The sequence below is a fragment of the Podarcis raffonei genome, chromosome 3 (genome assembly GCF_027172205.1).
Source record: "Podarcis raffonei isolate rPodRaf1 chromosome 3, rPodRaf1.pri, whole genome shotgun sequence".
NCBI lineage: Eukaryota > Metazoa > Chordata > Lepidosauria > Squamata > Lacertidae > Podarcis > Podarcis raffonei.
Genome location: NC_070604.1, coordinates 100679093 through 100698761, shown reverse-complemented (window position 1 = coordinate 100698761; position 19669 = coordinate 100679093).

Sequence of the window (19669 nt, the reverse complement as noted above, 5' to 3'; positions counted from 1 at the left end):
TGTCCATAAATAGTTCCATTTATCCTCTTCAGTGTTTATAGTCCAATTTAATTCCCACCATCTCTTTAGATTTTTGTGGGGGGGGGATTGGTTCTCAGTGGGGTTTTGTATAAAAGGGAAATCAATCCCTTAGTCATTATACTATCTCTTATTACTATCTTTTCATATTATGTTAGTTTCCTTGTAGTTTCATTTTTAATTTGCGTATTTGTAAGAAATGATCTCAATATATATTCTAGCAGCCATGAAAATTGATTATTTTCCAAACGTACTTGCATCTATGCTAATGTAAGAAGTTGTCCCTTTCTATAATAATCTTTATAATAATAAATGGTGTTCTTCCATACCCTCACATTTATTTTATTTTATTTTTATTTTGAAAGAAAGGATGTTGCATCGGAATTATAGGTGACAGTCCTGGGGCTAAAACCTTTGCCCATTTCCCCCATATTCTATATGATGTGTATAGGGATTAGTAGGTCAACTCAATGATGGAAGCTTATTTTTCATTAATGCTAATACCCACACATTGGATCAGTTTATAACTCATCAATCCAAACACACTGATCCACTTATGCCAATGCCTCCTTCTTTTAAAGCAGGGAGGAAAAACCTGTAGCCCTCCAGATGTTGGACTCCAATTCCTGTCAGCCCCAGCCAGCATGACTACGGATAATGGGAGTTGTAGTTCAACAACTTCCAGAGCATCACAGGCTCCTCCTTTCTGCTTTTCTTAATGATTTTATTCAATTGGCTGTGGCTACCTGTAGGTAACAATCTTCCCGATCCTCCTCTTACATGAGTGTGCTTCAAAACACAAATATCTTCCCATACTTTAATCCCTAAACACTTTCTAAATAGTATTGCAACAGGAATGCCTCAGTCGGTTGAGCAATGCTCAGGATTCTTCCTAGAGCAAAGGCTTCCCACATCAGAAGGTGGAGTAATAAAACTTAGCACAGCTCATTCATTTTCTCTCCTAACCAACCCATCTGACAAGAAGTGAATTTGAAAGCCTTAAAGGAATGACACAGCCTCCATTCTTTGCATGAAACATCTGTTTCCAGATCCTTTGCCATTAAATTGACATCTTTTTATTTGAGGAGAGGTGGGTGGAATCCTTGTATTTCCTAACATCCTGCAATCGCCAATGTATATATCCCAAGGAATTTGGATTTACAGCTTTCAAAACTTAACTAGCAACCAACAAAGGGCCTAGCCAGACGTGTTTGTCACAGTCATGCATAAACATAAAATAGAATGGGAGTGATATTTTATTTTTTTGCACAGGAACATAGCACACTGTCTTAGACTAAGTCAGACCATTGGTCTACCTAGATTTGAATTGATTGGCAGCAGATCTCTGGGGTTTTCAGATAGAGGGTATCTCCCAAACCACCCTGGAGATGCTGGGAATTGATCATGGCACCTTCTTTGTGCAAAGCAAATGCTATACCACTGAGCTACAGCCCTTCATGAGGTGTCTATGGGTGAGGGTTGCTGAATCCTTCCCCTCCATCATTTCTTATCTCTCTACACGCCTTTCTCATCTCAGTCCAGTGCCATAGCTGGTTGTGAACTGGGCTGGAAGAAAAGTACCCCAAACATTGCAGCATGGGGAGAAAAAGTAGGGAGAAGGGTTCTACTCCACTCAACCTTTGGTCAAAAATGGCTAATGTAGTGGTGGGGAAGAGGTTCCAATCCACTCACCTTCCGGTGTATTAATCCTATGCGGCCTAGGACCCTCGTACTTATGGGATTGCCTCTCCTGGTATGTCCCACAGAGGACCCTAAGGTCTATGAATTATAATAGCTTAAAGGTCCCAGGTCCTAAGGAACCCAGACTATCCTCCACCAGGGCCAGGGCTTTTTCAGTGACAGCTCCAACCTGGTGGAATGCTCTGTCCCATGAGACTAGGGCCCTGCAGGACTTGATCTCCTTCTGCAGGGCCTGTAAGACAGAGTTATTCCTCCTGGCCTTCAATTTGAATTAGTCTGATCCTCTTCCCTTTTCCCTTTCCTCTTCTAAGAAGAAACTCTTTCTGGGACCCCACATTTAAATTCTGATTCACACACCTCCTTGCTGGCCTTAGTAGGACCAACTTAGCCAGTTAACCCTGGTGATCTTTCGATGCCTACTGACCGGGGGTTTCCCCCCCCAAAATATGATCCCTGAATTTTTGAATTTTATTGATATTGATGCTGCATTTTATGTTGTATTCTATGCTGTTTTATGCTGTTTTCAAGTCGCATTTTAATCAATGTTTTATATTTGCTGTTTGCCGTCCTGAGCCCGGGTTTTAAACAGGGAAGGGCGAGGTATAAATAACATATTATTATTATTATTATTATTAGTCATTCAGCAACTACCCCTGATTTATAGGTGTATAAAACAAACATCACTGCCTCAGTCTCTTCATTACAGTCACGATTGCTAAAATATTCCTGTCCCACCAAGGACAGAAAAAGCTCTCTCCCTTTCTGTGGAGAGCATGTGGTAATCAGCCATTTGGTGAAGAAGGGGAAGTCAGGTGGAGGAAACAAGCCCCACCCCCAAAATAGCAGATTATATTAGGATTTTTAAAAATACCGTAGTTTTATTTTGGGATTGATGCTCCACATGAGTTGCAAATATTCTGCAGAACACCCATTTCTTAATTATTCCTCCCTGTTGCAATATGTCATCTAAATCTTGTTTATAATGCACACAAACGTCTTCCACTCACAACAGCCAATCTGCTCAGTTACAGGTGGGGAAAGCCCTGTGCCTTTTTCTTCTACAAAATTATGACAGATTTGTGCACGGCCAATTATACACACCTCTTCTACATTGCTAAAATAGGTGAGCAAAATCAGAATAAAGAGAGGAGATATCTCTCTGTGTGTGAAACAATGTTGAACTGCTAAATATGTGGACATGCACACACTCAAACATTTCAAAATGTTCCCAGCTCAGTAAACTCTGTATAATTTGCTTCTCAAACATTGTTGCCGTGAACAGGAATAGAATGTGCTTAGATTATTTCCCTCTCTTGGCTACTTTCCCATGAAGATGTAAAAATTCAGGTTTCTTTTAAAGATGATGGGAAATGATGTGTTCTGTGCCAAACTGAACAATATGGCATCGTGACCTCAAGTATTTCATAGCTATTGAGTCATAAAGCATCAAATATTCTGTGGGGGTTTATATATGAATTGCAGGAAGATCCAAGAAAGAAAGGCAACTTCCAGGTCATTGCTGATTTTAGATCTTTATTTGAAATTATGAAAAATATATGAAAGATTTCAGCTGTAAAAATCCTTGAAGCACTTACAGTCAAACAAGTCTTGAACTTACACCATTAAAAAAATCACTAGGCAATAAATCAAAGGATGTGGGGGATTGTTTAAAGACTTTTATTGCCGTATTCTTGCTTTTAACTTGTGGATGATTACAAAATATGTATGTTCATTAAAATATATTGCATTTTGGTTGGATCTGATCTAAAAAACAACAATCAGAGCGGTAACTTTCTGCCTTTGTAGATACCCTTTTATTTTTCCAATAACATATCTTTTTATTTATACGTGATTTAATGATGTTCATACTTTTACAAGCAAATCAGAGTATGCAAGTTTGTGTGTGTGTGTGTGTGTGTGTGTGTGTAAAGCTATTTACAAGACCTAGGAACCACTCACACTGGAGAAATAATCTATAGTAACAAGAATGAGTAAAACCTTCTGCTTTGAATCTTATGCTATGTAAAAATCACAAGTAAATGCAGATAGAATTAAACAAATGTTGGGGAACTTTTGACCTTTGCTAATGGTGCACTTTTGTCCTATGCTAATTTTTATTTCTGCTTCCCTTAAACAAGGGGGGAATGTTTTTCAAACCAAACCCTGCATTGCTTCATAGGCAACTTTCGAAGAAAGGAAAAAAGATAGAGAGAAACCTGGAGAATCCAAATTGACACGCGGGGAAAGTGAAGAGACAAACCCTGCTCCCTGCACACTATAAGAACAGGGCTTATTTTATTTATTAAGACATTTCCATATCTCTTTCCATACTGAGAACAGAAATGATATCAAGCCCACACACCAGGATATTACAAACATCACCCTGGTCAGCTTTTCAAGTGATGTGCTTTCATGGGCCATAAAATGTGTCCATGCCTTTTGATCCATAGATCATAAACTGATAACACCACCTGTTTACCCGGGGCAGCCTTTCAGCAATATGTACAGACCTACTGACTCCCAGATTTCTAAATTCAGGATTCCTAAATTCCTATCAAACTGCTGTTTTTCCACTGAGCTAAGGTTAGCTACAGGTTGCATTGAATTGAGGTTGAATTGAGGTTGACAACAGATCAGCTTTATCATGCAACAAATTGGGCCTGCAACAAAATGTTATGGTACGGAGTGCTGTGCCCTCTTCCAGGATATTCTGTTACATTTCCCCCACTCTCCCAGTTTTTCTTTTTCACTTCCAAAAGTTGGTCAGCATTCCATGGCCAGTGAACCTGCTCAGTCTTCATGTGGCTTTGAAATTTTCCTACAGTTTGTCTTCTGAATATTTTTTGTACTTCTACAAACCTTGACCCATCCCCACCAATCTGCTTTGGCTATGTAACAACCCATGTTCACAGGATGGAGTTCATTACAGTGGAACCTTGGGCTACGTACTGTCCTCCTTATGAACACGTCAGGTAACGAGCTCCGCTAACCCGGAAGTAGATACTCCTGGTAGCGAACTTTGCCCTGGGATGCGAGCGGAAGTCGCATGGCAGCGGCGCAGCGGCAGTGGGAGGCCCCATTAGCGAAAGCGCGCCTCAAGCTAAGAACGGTTTCGGGTTAAGAATGGACCTCCAGAATGAATTAAGTTCGTAACCAGAGGTACCACTGTATTAATATATACGTAGGAAAGATTTTTGACATCAACTCCATGCATAGCCCCCTACTTCAATGTTTAGTGCAACATCTATTCTGAAATGGATACAGATGAACTTCCTTTTGGCTTCCAAGCCCAGGAATCTACTAATAGCATCCTCAAGGTCACAAGTTGGAGACTTTCCTCTGTGGTCCATGTCATACGTGTGGAGGAAAAAACTTAAACACGTAGTAGCAGAGTTTCCAAAAATAGACCAGAGGCAACTGTATTTCATCCAGCAGACCTTTACTTGTGCTGAAGGCAAATGTATGTAGCTTAATGGTCACAAATCCAGTACATTCAGGATTGGCACAGTCCATAAAAAATCCAATTGCAGCACTTACAAAACTTATAAACCTATAACAAGACTAAACTTTAGCACTAAGCATACTATGTACAGAACACCATACCAGAAGGGAAAGAGAAAGAGAAAGAGATAGAGAAAGTAAAACCAGGGCTCCTTTTGGCCTATATTTATAGTCAGTATAACCTTAACTGGAAGAGATAAGAGAACTAGTTCAAACCAGCTTCCCAGAAGGTATAACCCAAACAATCATGACCCTTCTGCCTGCTTCTCTCACACAGAGAAGCTTCTAGTAGCTTCTAGAACCCTATTGTATTAATCAGAATAGGAAAGATCTCTGTACATCAGATCTATACTTTCTGCACTAAGAAATGCAAACTGACAGTCCACACTTGGCGTTACTTCCCAGACACAGCAAGCCGGGGTCCATTCACAGCTGGAAGACAGCAACATAGTTGTGGTGCATCTGTGGAAGCTTAGGACCATGGAAGATTCAGCACCCATGTTTCCCAGCTTCCCCAGAGGCATTAAAGAAACCCGACTGCATTGAGGTCCTTGCCGAAGACCTTGCTGCAGCCTCCAATAGAGTCCTCTTTGCCACCACTACTATTTATGGTAAGCAACACAAAGTGTCCAGTTAGTAAGTATGGCCCCATTAGCATCCTAAAGGCTGCCACATGGTCTCCCTGGCGCCTGATCCAAAACTGCATTTATTAATCGGGAGTCTGGTTTAATTTCTGTACATCCGGAAGACAGCAGGGAAATTAATTCATTTTCTCCTAATCATTTCCAGAGCAGCTGAGGGGGATTTGCCAATGCTGAGCTGCTAACAGGATCTTGGGATACATTTGAAGCACTTTGTGTTAGACAGGGGTTTCTTCCTCCCCACATTGCTCAACACAGCTGTAAAGGAGGCCAATGTTTGTTTCTTACATTGTATCCTGCCTCTTTTCCATTATGGAACTCAAGGCAGAGAGGACGTACAGGATTCCAGGGCAACCTCTATGTGACCTGCTTTACTGTCCTCCGTCTGAAGGGCTGTGGAAATCCAGTTTAAAGATAAAGAATCAAAGGAAGGGAAAGAGCAGGGGAGGCCTTTAAGTCACCCATTAACCCAGCTGAGCAGGCCTCAGGCCACCTGGTCACAGTCTTCCCCACTATGGTGACATGTATTGCATTTACATTTATAGTAATTCTTCCTAAATTTGTATCTAGACATATGAATGAGCATATGCAACAGTTGCGAAAATCAGTATCCTTTTGGCAATGCATTTTCTCTTTTGGGACAACTTTCTCCCTACCAAAAGCCCACTACCAAACCTAGACCTCAAACAATTTTGCTCAATCATCGGCCTTCAGAGGGGTGGCTCTAAGGTTGAAGGGACCTTGACAAATGGCCCTCTGGTGCCACCTCCTAGATCAATTGGCCCACGTCTGCAGTCATCAGCTACAAGCTTCCAGTTCATAGTTCCCACACCTGGGAGTGACATTATGGCACCATAAATGTGGGGAACATAAAATTGTAGTTTGCAATCCCAACCATTGAGTGATTTGATTCATTATATTTCTATGCTGCTTTTCATCCAAATGAATCCCAAAGCAGCTTACAAACAATAAATAGCAATAACATGATAGAACAGTGTGGTGAGCCTAGCAAACATATCAGTGCCAGAGAGGCTGTAGCAGCAATGGGCCCCAACAGTTGACACTGGCTTTGTGCCTTCATACCATGACATAAGAATACATACCTTACTGTATGCTTGTGAAACGTGGACCACTTATAAACACCATCTCCAACTCCTCGAAAGATTCCATCAATGGTGTCTCCAAAAATTTTACACATCACTTGGGAAGACAGGCGAACTAATGCCAGTGTGCTGGAAAAAGCAAAGATCACCAGTGTCGAAACAATGATTCTTCAACATCAACTTCGTTGGACTGGTCATGTTGATCAGATGCCTGATTATCATCTTCCAAAGCAACTGCAGTGGTACCTCAGTTTAAGAACTTAATCCATTCTTGAAGTCCGTTCTTAAACCGAAACCATTCTTAAACTGAGGTGTGCTTTCCCTAATAAGACCTCCCACTGCCGGTGCCCTTCCACCGTTCAGATTTTGTTCTTAGACTGAGGTAAAGTTCGCAAACTGGGACACTACTTCCAGTTTTGCAGAGTTCGTAAACCCAATTGTTCTTAAACCGGACTGTTCTTAAACCGAGGTACCACTGTACTCTATTCCGGACTTTAAAATGGAAAGCATAATGCTGGTAGTCAACAAATAAGTTTAAAGACTCTCAAGGCAAATCTTAAAAAATGTAGTATGAACACTGACAGCTGGGAAACACTGGACTGCGAGTGCTACAACTGGAGAACAGCCTTTATCAAAGGTGTCATAGGCTTTGAAGATGCTCAGACTCAGGACGAAAGGGAGAAACATGCTAAGAGGAAGGCACGTTTGGCAAACTCTCACTGTGATCAACTCCCACCAGGAAACCTATGTCCCCACTGTGGAAGGATGTGTGGATCTGGAACTGGCCTCCACAGTCACTTACGGAGTCACTGTTAAAACCGTGTTTATGGAAGACAATCTTACTCGGCTATGAGTGATCGCCCAAGAAGACGTCTGTTGGAGCAGGCCAGGGGTTCATTTAGTCGAGCATCCTTTTCTCACAGTGTCCAACCAGATGCCTGTAGGAAATCCTCAAGCAGGGCTTGAGCACAAGAGCACTTTCTTCTCCTGCAGTTTCCAGGAACAGCGAATCAGAAGGGCTGCCATGCGGAAGATGGAGCAAGCTTATTTTATCATGCTCTGGGGGGTAGGACTCAGAACCAATGGATTCAAGTTTTTAAATATATATATATATATATATATATATATATATATATATATATATTAGTTTTTTAACATATCATTTTCAACAAATATTAAACATACTTGTATATCTTATACAATTTTTTTTTACTTCCATCAATCACATCTGAAAATTTTCCAATCTTTTCACTTAATATACATTTCCTACTTTCACTATTACATTTAAATCTCATAACTAATGTCTCTCTTCTTTCTCTTCTTTGCAATATTTCATATATTTCTCCTTACAAAACTTCTTGTAATCCTACTAGCGTAGTTTGTTGATTACAGTTGCTCTTCAGATAGTTCGTATATTTCTTCCAGTCTTCTGTAAATCTCTGATCCCGCAGTTTTTGAATCCTTCCTGTCATTTTATCCACTTCTGCGTAGTCCATTAATTTTGTCTGCCATTCTTCTTTCGTTGATTCAAGTTACAAGAAAGGCGATTCCAACTAAACATCAGGAAGAACGTTCTGACAGTAAGCGCTATTTGACAGTGGAATGGACTCCCTCAGGAGGTCGTGGACTCTCCTTCCCTGGAGATTTTTAAGCAGAGGTTGGATGGCCATCTGTCATGGATGCTTTAGCTGGGATTCCTGCATTGAAGGGGGCTGGACTAGATGACTCTTCAGGTCCCTTCCAACTCTACAGTTCTATGATTCTATGACTTCTGGCTCCAACCATGGAGACAGAGCATAGCCATTATGTCTTAATCTGGTATACCATTTGCGTGGCAAGTCCCCTCCCCCATGTGAAATAAAGACACGGACACGTTAATTAAGGTTAATGGGCGTAAAAGGCCACAACTTTATTGATTAGAGAATTGAAGGTATTGGCCTTAGGCATTGGCACCTATCGACTACCCGGCATGGTGACCGGGAGGGGGGTTGCCCACAAGCCGTGGGGGTCCTGTTGAAGTACGCCAACTAGGATCCCACGGGTGTCACCGCTCGGGGGCGTGCCGGAGGCCCTTACCTTCCCAGGTTTCGGACAAGGCAACGCCCCCCGGAGTCCTCTAACGGACTACCCCTTCCATTGGGGGAAGGTGATGGCAGTTCCTTCCCCCCCCCCCGTCCATTTGCATAACTTCGGCCCGCCGATTGGCGGGCTGATTGGGAGGCACACCCCGGGAATTCCCTGGGTCTCGCGGGGGCAAAGGGCCAGCCCCCGCGAGGGTGGGAGGGGGGGTTGCCCGCAACCCCCTCTCCTCCTGAGTCGGAAATGGCTTTCTATATTTACAGAAGGGGAGCTGAGGCTAATATGACTGCTGCTAAACAGGATTCCTGTGTTGGCTGAGATTTAAGCCAGTCTTCATAGGCACAATCCATGCACTAATACTATCCCCATAAAAACAGATTTCAGTTTTACACAAGTCCCCATAGGCCCCCTCCAAAGTGTTGCACAGAATCATGGAATTAAGTAGCAAATATTTTATTCAATCAAATGACTAGAAACAGCATTTAAAAAGACCCCTTCCTTAAAAACAAAAAAAAACATGGGCTGGTTTTGAATCAGTTCACAAGTCTCCGGAGATGGATAGCAAGATAGCATCAGTCAACTCATATATATTTATTGTAAACATTTGTACAAGATGCGGTGATTGTCTCCAGACAAATCTGATTAGTTACAGTGTGCACCGAACCAATTTCACATAAAATCGTGCAGTGTTGGGTACAGAGAAGGAAACAATATCCCCAAGATTGTAATGCAATGAACAAACTATTGTGGTATATTTCCATCCCAGCAGAGCCAATTGGCATCCATTAAAACATCACAAAGGAGAGATATTAGAAGAAGCTGTTGGGGGGGGGGGATTCAACCACAGTTAAATGCAAACAGATCGCTACGCATGGCCTTCTAATCTATTCTTCTGTTCCTATTCTAATAGGGCATAATTGATTTAAATGACTGAAATGAAATAATCATCTGTCTCATTTTAAGATTAATTCAAACATTCACATGTTCCTTTAATTTGAGGAGATTACTAGAGACATTTTATACTTCTGCTGGGCAAAAGGGGAAATCAAAATAGATGCATGTTACAGCCGCAAAATAGAGGTTGGGGCAGTGGAAGGGATAAGCAGCCTTAGACTGAAACATGCTCCACTGTTTTGATGTTTAAATGGTAAATTGGTTGGCCAGGGTTCAGGATTCTGAATTCAGTGTGTGACATATTATTATTATTATTATTATTATTATTATTAGTACTATTACTATTACTACTACTATTACTAATATTATTTATTCTTTTATTTATTAAATTTCTTCATCTGAGATGTATTGTTCTGAAGTGGCATTGTTCTGAACTACCCAATTCCTTCCTATAAACATGCACTGGAGTCCAATATACCTGAAACACCCATTTTGTTGAATTACCCATTACAACTTTATTTTTAAAATACTGCTCACAGCTCGCCCACCGCCCCGCCAGAGAAAGCCTGCCCCAGTATCTCCCTTCCATGGGGATAGAGAGGGGGACAACTTCTAACAAAGCGTCACCCCCACAGGAAAAGTCCCTTGTCTGGAAAGGCTAAGAATTTCTTCCCTCGGCGGTGTTGCTGTTGGTTTAATTTTAGACCCTCCTCTCTGTGTTTTTTATTAAGTGATGGAATACCATTATGACACCCACCTTAATAGCAAACGAGTTTGTAATGATTTATGTATATTAGTAAAGAATAACAAAGAAATTATAGAGGGTGTTACCGCAAAATCTCGGAAGCCGATGACAGCGCAGTCTCTCAGAAGCCGAAGAAGTGGTTTCAAGAGTAGACAAAGAAGAATTTGAGGTTTTTCATTTTGGGTAAACCAGAGAGCCCCCTGCAAATGCTAAATCAAACACTCACTTAATTCATCTTTTAGAGATTGCGCATATTTTTAAAAGGTATTATTTTAAAAGAATTGTAAATCAAAAGAGTTACTTAACTAAACCCTGAAAATGCTAATATTTATGTTTTTCCTTCCAAGCAATAAAAGTCAATCTCCTTCCCGTCCTCCTCAGTATTTTATGGTTTTTGATGCCAAGGAGACTAACTAGCGTTCTGATCGGAGCAGAAAATTGAATAGGATGAAACTGATCAAAGCCTGTTTCAGAAAAGACCACCAAATGTGGGTTATCTGTTGACATAAAATATTTGAATACAGTACATGCATGCCAAGATGCTTACATAAAGCTAGTTGTAAACCTCATGGTATTTCATACAAGCTTAGTAAATATATATTACAGTGAAGGATGACACACTACCAGTATGGATTGTGTTACTCACAAAATTGTAATTTTGTCATTATTATTTATTGTCACTACTATTATTTTAAAGGCAAAGATTAATGGTCTTTCATTTTGTCTGACAAATAAAACCAAAAAGGAGGGCAGTAATTGCAATGATTCACCAACTTAAGCACTGCCAACAACCAGCCTTTCAGATGTTCTTAAGGCTGTGGAATGGCTTCTATTCACAGAACTTTTCTTCCATGGAACCCTGAACTTTCCTTCCAAGTTTATTTTGTTTAGAAGATTTCAATCCCAACAGGCCAAAAATGTCAGTGATAAAACAGTTCCTGCCTTCAGGATGGCAAACTAAATGACACAACACAAAAGGAAAACGAATGGGGAGGAGGAGGAGAAAACAAATCTCACTCACCATTTCTTAGCTGCAGAGAAACCAGCTGGATTGGAGATATTTAAGGAAAGGTGGAGCCAAAGGTTGCTAGTCTTTCAGCAAACCTGATAGAGAAGCCCTGCAGCTCCATCTCTTGCCCTCTCCTGCAGACTGATGGAATGGCTGATGAAAACAGTTAAGGAAGGAGCCTGATGGAGCTGGTCTTTCAGCAAAGCAAACAGAAAGGCCTTACTCCCTCCTTCTTCTTCAAATTGACAGCTGCTTGACGATTTCACCACCACCTTGTTACCCATCACAACCTTTCACTGTTATATGATAGCAATGAACACAGCTATGCTGTGAATGTTTTAACCATCACCTTGAACTTGGATTAACTGTCTGAGAACACACACAGAGCATCAGTTTTTGTGCAAAGTTTTCTGTGTCATATTTGGCCACCTTGCAACATCACACATACTACAGGGGTATCATATTTGTACCTGGGGAAATGTGATACTTCACACACAATGAGAGTTTGTCTGACTTCTGATCTGCCTATTCCACCATTATCATTCTGACCTTGCTTTGCCCAGAGCCTGGGGGGCAAGTTTATATTGTTACAAAATCTGGGTGTCACCCCACTCTCTGCAAAATTCCAGGGACTTCCAGGTGCTCACCCATGGTTTGGGCTCCTTTGGGGAAAGCATGTTCTCTTTCATAGAGAGAACATGTTGCGGTGGGGTCTGACAGGCCACCCCTCTGTTGCTGGGCAGGTTAGTATGGATGTCCATCCACAGTGATTGGGCGGTTGGGTTACTGGGCCAATTTTGGTGCTGCCATTACTGGGCTCTTTTGCTGCATGCATCGGATCACCCGCCCACCCTCCCTAATCTAGGGCTATTGCGTTGACCTTGCTATGCCTGTCATGGGGTCGTCTGCTTTTGGGGCAGGGGCCTGGTAGGAATTTTGTTGGGGGGGGATGAGGGTCTGGTGCCTGTCCCCATGCTCTCCCCAATATTGTTTTCCCTTACTGGCTTTTGCTGGAATCCGGAAGTTAGTTCTGTCCTGGGCGTGGGGACAGATAGTCATAACCAATGCCTAAGCAACCACTCACATTTATGTATTTTAATAAAGTTGTGGCCAACAATTATGCCAAAACCTTAAACAAAAATTATGTGTGAATTGTGAATTATTAGGGGTGGCTTGGGGGACCTCAACATGCAACTGAAGATGCAGTGGAGACTGTCGGAGCCTTAAGAAATATTGTTTATTCACCCATTGACACCTTCACTCTGCATGGAGGGAGTCCACATCGTACAGCATGGTCATTTTAGTGCAGCACTGGAGTCAAAGACATCTCTCCCAGCCAGCCTTCAGTCGGCCTACCCAAGGTGAATCCTAGCGTTTCTTCTCCCTTTCTTCTTCCCAGCACACCTTGCTCAAAACTCTCTTTTCCTGTCACCCCACACCCAGCTACCCTGGCAAACCTCCAAATCTCTGTCTCTGTTCATGCCTCAGGCAAGGGGGCAGTGGTTTAGACCACAGCACCACCCGTTAGTTCCTACTTTTATAGGACGCCAACCTCAGGAACAGAACTATCTCTTAGGCTGCAGGCACTGAGGGAGAAGCAGGTGGCTTTTGACTCATCATATTTTATGGCTTTCATGGATTTGCAGCAGGATAAGCCCAGCATCCTCAAGTTCAGAGGAAAAGAGGAGTTTGGTATGGCAAGTGTACCTGCATTCTGCCTCTCTGCACCTAATCCTCTTTTAACGCCTTCCATGTTGGTGGCCCTCATTGTCTCCCATGGGAGCAAATTCCATAACTGAACTATATTCCTGGAGATCTGCCCTGAAGGAGAGGGAAAGAGAGTGAGTGTGTGAAGGTAGAAAGGAAGAAGAGGGTGGGAAAGAGAGAGTGAGGCAGGGTGGACCGGAAGAAAGGACCGGAAGGTAGCATGAAGGCATGAAACAGAGGAGGTGGAGCAATAAGCAGAGAACCAGCTCCACTCAGGTCCTGCTTGTGAGGTTCCTATAATGGTTTGGCCATTGTGAGAACTGGATGCCAGACAAGATGGACTTGTGTTCTGATGCATCAGGGCTCTTCTTACATTCTTCAGTTATTTGGCCTGGAGTAGAGAATATTAAGAGAAGACACGAGAATTGCCCTCCTGCCATATGGAAGATGGAACAAGTCTGTTGGATTGGAGGGCATGTCCCTGGATCGAAGGGATGGAAATTCTAAGGAAGCAGATTTGGATTAAACATCAGGAGAACTTTCCAAATGGCTTGAGTTGTTCATCTGCAGAAGAGGCTACCTTGGGAAGTGAAAGTCTCCTTTGCTGGATGCTTTGGAGCAGAGACTGGGCAACTACCTGTCACAGATGCTGTGGTTGCATCCTGTGTTGCAGATCCTGCATTGTAGATCCTGCACTGAGCAAGATCTTGGACTAGTTGAACCTCTAAGGTCCTTCTCACTTTATTATTATTTCTGCTATATTTTTAAATAGACTGCATTAGCCAGGTCTGAGAAGCTGAAGGGAATTATTTTAAGTCCGGGAAGAAAATCAAGATTTATATATATTTCTTCATAGGGGCTAAGTAGCCCAAATGAATTTGTTCTGACTTTCTTCCCCTTCCTCCTTTTCTATCAATAGTTACATTCAAAGTTGCATTGCCCCCTTCTCGACATTTAGAAATAATTTAAGGTTGATTTATTTCAGCCACCATATAAACGTTAAGAGGTTTTGTTTTAATATCGGGCTTTTACTGTGCATTATGTCATTATGACATATGAGTACAGCTCATATAGGAGTCAGTCTGATACCGAGGCCAATGTAATAACCGGGGTGGAGTGAGGAGGAATACTCTCGAAAGGAAATACGGGAGAACATATAAAAATGTCTCTAGCATCCATGTTTCTCAAAGAGGCAAAGTTCCCCTGTGAGGAAGGAGTGGTGTGTTGGGAGTTTGTGGTTCAGAATTTAAGAACCCTCGCTTTCCCTTGATATTTGCTTTACTTAGGTTTCCATTGTATGTTTCCCAGTGCAGCTCAATCCCATCAGTTATAATCATAGTAAAGGTTGTTTACTAAGGGATTCTGGTCTCCCAGTATCTTAGAAATGATTTCTGGGGAATTTTCCTCATGGGACAACAATAAAACTGCTAGCACAGTTACAAAGCTAAGCAGGGTCTGGTATGGTTTCAAATTGGATGGGGAACCACATGTTGAGATTCAGGGGGTTAAACTCTACGCTTGGGGTCCCTTCCAACTCTACAGTTCTATGATTCTATTCTGTGGTGAACCTTATCCACCACAAGGGCCACATTCCCTTCTTGGAAAACTTCCAGAAGCCACATGCCTGGAGAGGGTGGGACCAGAAGCAAAAGTTGGTGGATCAAGGAATAATATGTTTGTACAGTAGCCCAGTTTTCTCTCAGATGGAGTGAATCCTCTCTCCAGGCAAGTAAGAGGCATTGTCCAGGTTTAAGGACATATTCCAGCAAGGCAAAAATACTGTGTTTATGTGTTTGTCACAGCTAGTGAGGGGTGTGGCCTAGGGACAGGAGGTGTGGCTGGGAAGACTCCCAAGGGCCAGACAGAGAGGTTCAGAGGGCCGCATCCAGACCCAGGCATAAGGTTCCTTACCCCTGCTTTAATTTATGGTTGAAGTACATTCACAGAAATAAATCATAGCCCAAACTGTATTTATTTTCACAACAAACCTTCCAGTATCATTCTCCCATATGATGGAGCTTTCTGGACCTCATAATATTTCTCCATTAGCATTGCAGCCACCGTAAGCATATTAATAAGGGACGCGAGTGGCGCTGTGGGTAAAACCTCAGTGCCTAGGACTTGCCGATCATATGGTCGGCGGTTCGAATCCCTGCGGCGGGGTAAGCTCCCGTCTTTCGGTCCCGGTTCCTGCCCACCTAGCAGTTCGAAAGCACCCCTAAGTGCAAGTAGATAAATAGGTACCGCTTTATAGAATCATAGAATCATAGAATCATAGAGTTGGAAGAGACCACAAGGGCCATCGAGTCCAACCCCCTGCCAAGCAGGAAACACCATCAGAGCACTCCTTTATAGCGGGAAGGTAAACAGTGTTTCCGTGTGCTGCACTGGTGCTGGCTTGCCAGAGCAGCTTCGTCACGCTGGCCACGTGACCCGGAAGTGTCTCCGGACAGCGCTGGCCCCGGCCTCTTAAGTGAGATGGGCGCACAACCCTAGAGTCGGACACGACTGGCCCATACGGGCAGGGGTACCTTTACCTTTAAGCATATTAATGCTTATGTTTAAGGTTTCTCATCTCATCTCACAGACCTTCGCACATCGTTTAGTAAAGCTGTTCTAGGTGTCAAAACTATATATAGCTTAAAAATGCCACACATGATTTATTCTCCAGTCAACCAAAATGACCGAGTCTTTCTACAGCTCCACCAATCATGGATGGCAGGCTTACCACCCAAGGCTTATGAGAGAAGCACTGGCAATACCTCAGCTTTCTTCTGCATCTCAAAGCGTCCCACCCTTTGCCATCATCCCTCGTCAGCAAGAGTTGAGCGCCACTTCTCTTCTCAGCATATGCCTTGTGTGGCTTTCTTATTACGTCCATGAAGACCTGAGTAAAGCTCACCACAAGGCAAGTAAACCAGCAAACTGAATGAGCAGCAGAAGACCCCGACAACATAGGAACATATGAGGAGCCTACAAAGGCCCGGTCTAGTCCCAGCATCTTGTTCTCAGATGCCCATGGGAAGCTTAGAAACAGGACGTGAGCACAACAGCTTGTGATTCCCAGTCAATGGTATTAGGAGGCATGCAGCCTCTGACACTGGTCTGTAAAATAAGAAAAAAGGAGGAGTAAAGTGAAGGTCTAAAACAGCTTCTGCATTGAGATGCATGTTTTATTTCCACGGTAAACTAGCCTCCCCTGAAACATTTTGCACTCATTAAGCTATATATCCGAATGGCCTTTCCTGGAACTACTGTAGCTAAGTCTGACCCTTCCATGGACTATTTCTTTTTAATAGCCTCTGATCAGTATACAATCTTGAATAATTCCTGCAATTAGAGGGGCTCGTTTTCAGGGACTGAAACGCTAACGTTTTGGAATTAGTTTTTATAGGCTGGAGCTTTTAATTTAAGATTTAAAAAACATCATAGTTCACCAAAAAAGCAAATAAACTGAAGCTAATGAAATTCACAGAAGAAAAGTGCCCACTTCTCACTAGCTTTCTCAGGTGATTTATTGACAGCTGGTTGTAAAAACAATTTTATTAAAGGTCATAATGTTCGGAGGGTTTTTTTAAAATAATAATAATAATAATCTGTTTAATTTATGGTGTAATTAGCCTTCCTGCAGTAGGCATGATGCCAGACCCATCACTTATGGCTTTGAAATAAGCACTTGGTGTTTTTAATTATATCTCTGAGAATGTGTTCAAAGACGAGATTCCAACAGAGTAGTGTTATTTTCCCTTTATGGCTATTTTATTGATGTTAAAATCATTTTTAAAGAAACATTACATTTCGACTTGCACTGATTGATACCTGGTAATTAAATAGAAGTGCTTAATGGCTGAAGAGTAATAAATAAGTGGTTATAACGCACAGACAGATGCATCTCTTACAAAGCTATGGTTCATGCTTCCTCCAGCAAAGGTTTATGCTCTAAGCTTTCTGGAGCCTGCCCAAAGGCTGTTTCATACAATTGCTTTTCAGGCTGACATCTTCTGCCTGCCTGGATTAAACGGGCATTTTGACGTGCACCCAAGGAGCTGAATGCACATAGGATTTTCTAACTGAATAGCTATGTGTCAGAGCACATGTTCGCATGCCCATGTTCAATCCCTGGCGTCTTTATTGGATCACTTCGACCATAAGAAAAGCCTGCTTAATCAGGCCAATGACCTATCTAGTTCAGCATCCTGTTTTCACAGTGGCCAACCAGATGCCTTGGGGGGAAACCACAAGCAGGACCTGAGCTCAAGAGCTCTCACCCGTCCTGTGGTTTCCTGCAACTGCTATTCAGAAGCATTACTGCCTCCCACCAGAGAGGCAGAGCACAGTCATCATGGCTAGAAGCCATTGATAGGTCTTATCCTCTGCGAATTTGTCCAATCCTCTTCGAAAGCCACCCAAGTTGGTGGCCATCACTGCCTCTCATTAGAGTGAATTCCAGAGTTTATTCCAATCATGGCTGGAGAGTGACAAGGTCAACCTCTCCTTGTTGCCTGCTGCATTTACGGTAGGAATCACCACCCCTCCCTAGTCCTGTGAGTTTAGTCAACGAAAAAGCAAGATTTAGCTGCACACCACAAATTAAGCAAAAATGTGTAGCTTGGTCCTTTAGCAGGCCCCATGTAGAAGAATAGGGTTGTTAAGAACCCACAACGGATCGTTAATTTCCCTTGTATTCTCCAAAGGGCTTCGTAGCTCCTGATTGCTGAGCTAAGGCCTTCTATTTTGCACCCACTAAAGATAATAAAGGCTATGCCTGCAGAGTCCCTTGAGAATGCAAAGCCGCTGTAATTCAATCTGAAAGGCCACATTCTTCGCTAAATGAGCAGTTGGCTTCAATGATCTCCAAGAGCCCCAAGGGTTCCTTTTGTACATTTTGGATAAAATTATTAAATATTGTTTGGCAGCATTGTGCTTTTTCTGGCTCCAGCACTTCAAAATATATGTTCGGTAATTAATTTTATATTGGTCTAAGTGGATGAACTAGGGTTAATTCCCATATAATGAAATCCTTTGTAGACCCTGTTTTGGCCCCGAACATACGTCAGGATTTGGATGCTTGATTCCTGCTCACAACGTTTGTCCTGTGAAGAGCTGCCTCTTAAGCCATTCTCTTCTGCTTTTCTTCACATGGAGTTTGTGACTAGCATGCATTTGGCTCCTGGTCAGAAATGTTTCTGTGAAAAATGAAGCCTGATTAATTGAAGGCAAATAGCACTGCTGACTTGATGGGATGCGAGCCAGATTGACTTAATTACAATAGTTCTCGCTAAGCCAAAGAATGACCAAGAATGGTTGCTCGAGCAAGAACATAAGAGCCAGCTGGATCAGGCCCGAACAGATGCCTGTGGGAAACCAGCAAGCAGTACATGAGAACAAGAGCACAGGACAACCTTCTGTGGTTCCCAGAGACTGACACTCAGAAGCATTCCTGCCTCTGACTGTGGAGGTGGAGGATAGTCATCATGGCTAGTAGCCATCGATAGATAGCCCTCTGTTCCATGAATTAGCCTAATTCTCATTTAAAGCCATCCCAGTTGGTGGACATCACATCTCCTGTGGTAGCAAGTTCCATGGTTTAACAATCCACTGTGTAAAGTTGTACTTTCTTAATCCATCCTGAATCTTGCAACATTCCACGTTGTTGGATGTCCATGAGTAGAATATGGGCACTCAGAGTCACCAATTTGCATTCAAAGTGAATGAGCTACATTGAGGATGCAAGAACTCAGTAGTGGCCAGTTCAGGGAGGGCAGAGCTGTAGAATCTGGATTGTAACTTCCAACCCTATAATAAATAATAATAATAATAATAATAATAATAATAATAATAATAATAATAATAATAATTTTTTATTTATATCCCGCTCTCCCCAGCCGAAGCAGGGCTCAGAGCCATAGCTGTCAACCGTCCCTTATTTGGTGGGAAAGTCCCTTATCCCAGCGCCGTGTCCCGCATATTGATGATGTCCCTTAAATTTCCCGGGTTTCAAAGGAAGCAGCTCCTCTCCCTCCCTCCCTGCCAGCCAGGGAGGAGGGAGGCTCCAACTGTGTTGCTTGGCTGCGTTGCTCACCCAATAAGGAGTCTAAGAACGACTTGGGGGTGGAGCTTGCATGCTTTGTGCCGATCAAATTGGCCATGTTGCCTGGGGACTCGCCTTTGCTCAGTGCTTCCCAGCGGAGAGGTGACGGTGGTTTTCCTTGCTGCATTCCCTTTGCTGGGTTGCTGCGCTGTGGAAACCACCGCTTGAGGCTTCATTTGG